Source organism: Triticum dicoccoides, chromosome 1B (genome assembly GCF_002162155.2).
Source record: "Triticum dicoccoides isolate Atlit2015 ecotype Zavitan chromosome 1B, WEW_v2.0, whole genome shotgun sequence".
NCBI classification, from domain to species: Eukaryota; Viridiplantae; Streptophyta; class Magnoliopsida; order Poales; family Poaceae; genus Triticum; species Triticum dicoccoides.
Window position 1 is genome coordinate 173235261 of NC_041381.1, and position 6507 is coordinate 173241767.

Here is a 6507-nt window from a genome sequence, read left to right on the forward strand (position 1 = left end):
GCGCGGGGGCTGACGGGCTCGGGCGGGCTTCCCAGGGCCCGATCTGGGTCCTGGCGGGCCCGCGGTAGGAGGCGCTGACCGGCGGCGGGGCTGGCGACGTGGCGGCGTCGGATTCGTCCGGCGCGGCGGCTGGACGTGTCCGGCGGCGGAGTGGACATGTCCGGCGCGCGGAGGTGGAAGAGGCTAGGGTTTGCACCGCGAATTTCGGAGGGGAAGGTGTATTTATAGGTAGAGGGAGCTAGGAGAGTCCAAATGAGGTGCGGTTTTCGCCCACACGATCGTGATCGAACTATCGAGAGCATGGAGGGGAGTTTGATGGGTTTTGGGCTACTTTGGAAGGGGTGTTGGGCTGCAAACAAAAGAGGCCTTTACGGTTACCGGGTTAACCGTTGGAGTATCAAACGACCTCCAAATGGCACGAAACTTGACAGGCGGTCTACCGGTGCTATACCAAGGCCGCTTGGCAAGACTCGGTCCATTCCGAGAACATTTGACACCCACACAAGAGAAGAGGCAAAAAGGGGACGCTGGATGACATAGGAGTGCCGGATTGCAAAACGGACAACGGGGAAAATGCTCGGATGCATGAGACGAACACGTATGCGATGCAATGCAATGCACATGATGACACAATGCGAATGATGACATGATAAAATGCAACACGCAAGCGGATGACATGGCAACGACGGCGAATAACTGGCGGACACCTGGCGCATCGAATCTGGGGCGTTACAACACTCCTCCACTAACAAGAGATCTCGTCCCGAGATCTTAGGACCGAGACGGAAGGGAAAAGGGATGAGGTGAAACAAGAACTCAAGAAAAGAAGCAAAGAATCGAGGGCACTCGAGAAGAAGAGAGGAACGACGAGGATGACGAGAATCGAAAGCTGACGGACACAGATAGACTATGAAACCACTCGTTCTAACCGGAGTGGTTGGAATGAGAAAAGAAACGAATAAGACTGAAAGGATTTAGGCAGGACTCCGGCTGAAAAAAAAGGAAGGATTAGAACAAGAACTCGAGAGGATGGAATGGTACTTGATGAAGACATGACACAAAACCCTCCGGAAAGAATTGAAAGAGTTGAAAGAAAAGAACGGATAAGGATATGACAACTTGTGCCACGAATGAAGTTGAAAGCATCTTTAGAAGGAAGGTTTACACGGAGTTGTTGAGAAAATCAACAATGAAAAGAATAAGCTTGTTGTGGGCTTATAGGTAACATCTCAAGATCATAAGGTGATAACCGGCCACAAACGGAAATGATTGGATAGCTTAGAAGAATGAAGAAATGCAAAACTCCACTTCAAAAGAATACGGAGAATTAATTGCACTTCGAGATGCAAGAACAAAAGATACTTGAACTCCACCAACAAGAATCTTGATGAACTCTTGAAAGAATGAATTAAAACATGAAGAACCACCGTGAAGAACTCCGGTAACAAAAGGATGACGACATAAAAATGAAGGATGAAAGAATAGATGAGCGTTGCGATGATTTAGATGGAGGTTCCGACGGGATGGCCGAGGAAATTTGAACTCCGGAAAATAAAAGATGAGAACACTTGGAACTAGAATTTATTCACCAAGAACAAACTCCGAAAGAAGGGATTAATCGCTTGGATGAAATAAGAATAAGATTTATTGTATGCTTATCCTTCATCAAATTAAATTGATGACAAGCAATGGATTTAGCATACTACTTATTCTTCTTGAGAAAGGATTGAGAAGGGAAATATCGCAAACTTGAGAAGGTCTTCATGAACCACCGGTAGGATTGAAAAGAACGAATGAATTAAAAATGATAATGAAGGAAAAAGAATCTTAAAGAACCACCATAAGAATTTGGAAATGACTGATGAAAGAGAATGAATCGCCGGGAAGAATTAGTAAAGCACAAAGATACTTGAGGGAATTAAGAGACAAGATAACGAAGGGATCGCGAACTGATTGAAAAAATACTTGAACGAAGCACCGGGATAAATAGCGAACAATAACTGGAATGATGGCCTCCGGTGAAATGAAAAGAAATCAACTCCTGAAATACTCCGGATCGATAAGGAAGAATATCTGACAAATGGAATAATTAAAAGAGGATAACAAGAAACTAGAACCGCGAATCTTCGAGAAAACGAACAAGATTTAGAGAAAACTCTTCTTCGATCTTAAAATGATGACGAGAAACACCACCAAAATTACTGAGATACTCCGGGAGAATGAAAAGCAAAGGGGTTGAGCCAACAATGAAATGATTTGAAATTGATCTTGGAAAGGCATGTGACTGATGAAATTCATTCTTACGTCACACTTCGAAGGAATTTGAGAATAACTCCGGGAGAATTAGAAGAGTCAGGTAAGATCCTGGGAAAAGACCTGTGGGTTAGGGCCCACTAAAAGAAAACATCGTTGGAAAAGATTGTTGACCAGATAGATGATGCACCGGAACAATGAATTATTTCAATGAAGTGACCACCTCGAATTAATTGGAACACAGACGAATCTTCTGAGATGTCTTGAACACTCCGGAAGGATAAACTGGTGAGAGGCGAACGAGCAAGGAAAACACTTGATCCAAGGGAAAGAATATAATTACTACCAAAAAATAGAATTGAAACCACCGGAAAAGAAAAAGAGATGAAGAATGTCGAACGAAACGAGAATTCACCGGTTGAAATAATTGAGGGAAGACTGAAGGGTTCCACACGAATGAAATAGATAGTCGAGAGAGACTCAGACTCCGGGAAGAAAAAGGGTGGGAGGGCGGGAAAAAACAAAGGCAACTTGGCAGGGGAAACCGACGAATATCTTGAAGAGAAAACACCGGTTGACATCATTGAGGAAAGAAACAAAGACTTCGCACGATTAGGATGGATACTCGATTACGGACTCCGGTTCCGAGAGGAAGAAGGGTGGGTGGGTGAGAAAAGAAAAACAACTGAGGATTGAACTCAAAGATGAAGAGGCTCGAGTCAACTTGACGGGAATTGCACCGGATAAAAGAGCTGGGGAACAACGATCGGAAAACCAACTGCGTGAACCTAAAGAAAAATTTGAAGGGGAAGAGGAGTAAATCAAAACACCTACGTCAAGATTCCTCACCAGAGCGATGAAGGGGCAGAGGAGTAAAAAGAATTCCTACTCTCCGATATAACTAGACTCCAAAAATAGTTTTCTTCTAGACTCAACAACTGCCAAACTACACGATCAATCAAGGGGGCTCCTAAGGTCGGTCGAGGCTCTGATACCAACTTGTCACGCCCAATATGCGACCCTATCCAAAAGGAACTCGAAGGTCCCACCAAGATAGACCCGCATATTGGAACGCTTTTGCAAGGTGGATATCATTACATCAACATTACATAATAGATGGGGATACATACATAAGGCATACAATGTCACACGAATACAACAATACATCATACAAGAGATCAACATCCGACTACGGATGAAACACAAACAGAAACTCAAACGACATCCACCCTGCTAGCCCAGGCTGCCGACCTGGAACCTATCCCCTGATCAAAGAAGAAGCAGAAGAAGAACTCCAAATCAAGCAAACATCGCGCTCGCGTCAAGATCATCGCATAACCTGTACCTGCAACTGCTGTTGTAGTAATCTGTGAGCCACGAGGACTCAGCAATCCCATTACCATGGGTATCAAGACTAGCAAAGCTTAATGGGAAATGAAGGGGTAAAGTGGTGAGGTTGCAGCAGCGACTAAGCATGATATGGTGGCTAACATACGCAAATGAGAGCGAGAAGAGAAACAAAGGAATGGTCGTGAAGCTAGCAATGATCAAGAGGTGATCCTGAACACCTACTTACGTCAAACATAACACAGAAACCGTGTTCACTTCCCGGACTCCGCCGAAAAGAGACCATCACGGCTACACACGCGGTTGATGCGTTTTAATTCGGATCTGGTGTCAAGTTATCTACAACCAGACATTAACAAATTCCCATCTGCCACATAACCGCGGGCATGGCTCTCGAAAGTTTAAACCCTGCAGGGGTGTCCCAACTTAGCCCATGACAAGCTCTCGCGATCAACGAAGGAATAGACCTTCTCCCAGGAAGACCCGATCAGTCTCGGAATCCCGGTTTACAAGACATTTCGACAATGGTAAAACAAGACCAGCAAAGCCTCCCGATGCGCCGACATCCCAATAGGAGCTGCACATATCTCGTTCTCAGGGCAACACCGGATAAGTCAAGCTACGAGTAAAACCAAACTTCGAGTTTCCCCGAGGTGGCCCACAGGTTGCTCGTTTCGGACCAACACTTTGACAAGCACTGTCCCGGGGGGGCTAAAATAAAGATGACCCTTGGGTTAATTACTCCCAAGGGAAAGGTAGGTGGTGGTGAGGCAAATGGTAAAACCAAGGTTGGGCCTTGCTGGACAAGTTTTATTCAAAGCGAACTGTCAGGGGGGTCCCATAAATCACCCGACCGCGTTAGGAAAGCAAAATCCGGGAACATAACACCGGTATGACGGAAACTAGGGCGGCAAGAGTGGAACAAAACACCAGGCATAAGGCCGAGCCTTCCACCCTTTACCAAGTATATAGATGCATTAATTAAATAAGAGATATTGTGATATCCCAACATAACCCTGTCCGCCATGGAGAAATCTTCAACTTCACCTGCAACTAGCAACGCTATAAGAGGGGCTGAGCAAAGCGGTAACATAGCCAATCAATGGTTTGCTAGGAATGGTGTCAAAGGTTAGAGGTTCATGGAAATTTGGGAGGCTTGAAGAGCAAATGATAGGTAACGCAGCATAGCGATAGAACGAAACAATCTAGCATAGCAATGATAGTAGTGAGATCCAGGGTAGCGGTCATCTTGCCTGAAATCCCGCACGGAAGAAGAACGAGTCCATGAAGAAGATGAAGCCACGAAGATGAACCACACGTAGACGAACGCATCCTCACGATCGCAACGAAACGAGAACTATCGAGAAGAAGCACACAACATGGTAAACACACCACACATAGACAAGACATGATGCACAACAAGCATGATGCATGACAAAGCTACATGAAGCTACTCATGGCAAGAGATGATTCATACAAGAGTAACACATCAAGGCAAGTTTAAACGAGGCCGGGAACAACATATAACAATTCCAGTAAGTCCTCATATGCATATTTAGAAATTGGTCCAGAACTGAATAAATATTATGTTCAAGTTGTTAAACAGCTAGTTAAAGAGCACCAAGAGGATCTATACGAAATTCTAGTCAAGTTACATATAAAGTTCATTAGATTCGGAGCTACGGCCTAGAAGATATGAGCAAAACAAGTTAAACATGGCATTGATGCAAAATGCACCCAAACATCAAGCAAACACCTCAAAACAAGGATGCAACATGATAATATGAAACTACATGCAAAAACCACACATGAACAAGGCATGATGCACAACAAGCATGATGCATGAGAAAGCTAGATGAGGCTACTCATGGCAAGAGATGATGCAAAGAAGAACAACACATCAAGGCATGTTTAAATGAGGCCGGGAACAACATATAACAATTCCGGTAAGTCCTCATATGCAAATTTAGAAATTGGCCCAAAACTAAATAAACCTTATGTTCAAGTTGTTAAACAGCAAGTTAAGATGTACCACGATGATCTACACGAGATTCTAGTCAAGTTACATATAAAGTTCATTTAATTCGGAGCTACGGCCTAGAAGATATGAGCAAAACAAGTTAAACATGGCATTGATGCAAAATGCACCCAAACATCAAGCAAACACACCAAAACAAGGATGCAACATGATAATATGAAGCTACATGCAAAATCAAGCAAGTTTCATATAGAGCACACTCAAAACGGAGCAACGGTTCAACACACACACACACTACAAGTCATAGCAACAATCTGTCCAAAACAGCAACTAGGCATATTGCAAGCATCAAAACAATATGCTACATCACCCCAACATAATAACAAAAGGCATGGGCATGAAGTACAGGTAATGCATAACAAAACATGAACACTGAGCTATCTCCAGAAATCACTAGAACATGCTCAAAAAGACATGGAAAGATTGCAAATTATAACAGTTTGAGACTTGGCAGAAATAACATCAGGTTGTAATGTTTAGAGCAAGCAAACAACATGTTACAGGAACGTATCATGGCAAACAAAGGCATGGCATGATAATACTAAATGCATAGATCAAAAGACCCTTACTGACCATGAGCCAAAAAGGATCAGAGAATATGATGGCACCCATGTAAACATGGCAAGTTATATTACAGATTCATACATGGCAGGAACAACAATAAGTAGGCATGTTTGTGAGCTTGAACCACTCACCACAGAGCAATACATGGCATGGCAAGGCAACCAACAGTAAGAAGGCATGTTTATGAAGCTAAGCATGGCAAGATCAAGGTCATCGGGTGCATGGATCACTAGAAAACAATCATGGAAACATTGAACTTAATGTTAACAAGCTGACAGCAACATCATTTAGCAACTTTGGAGCAA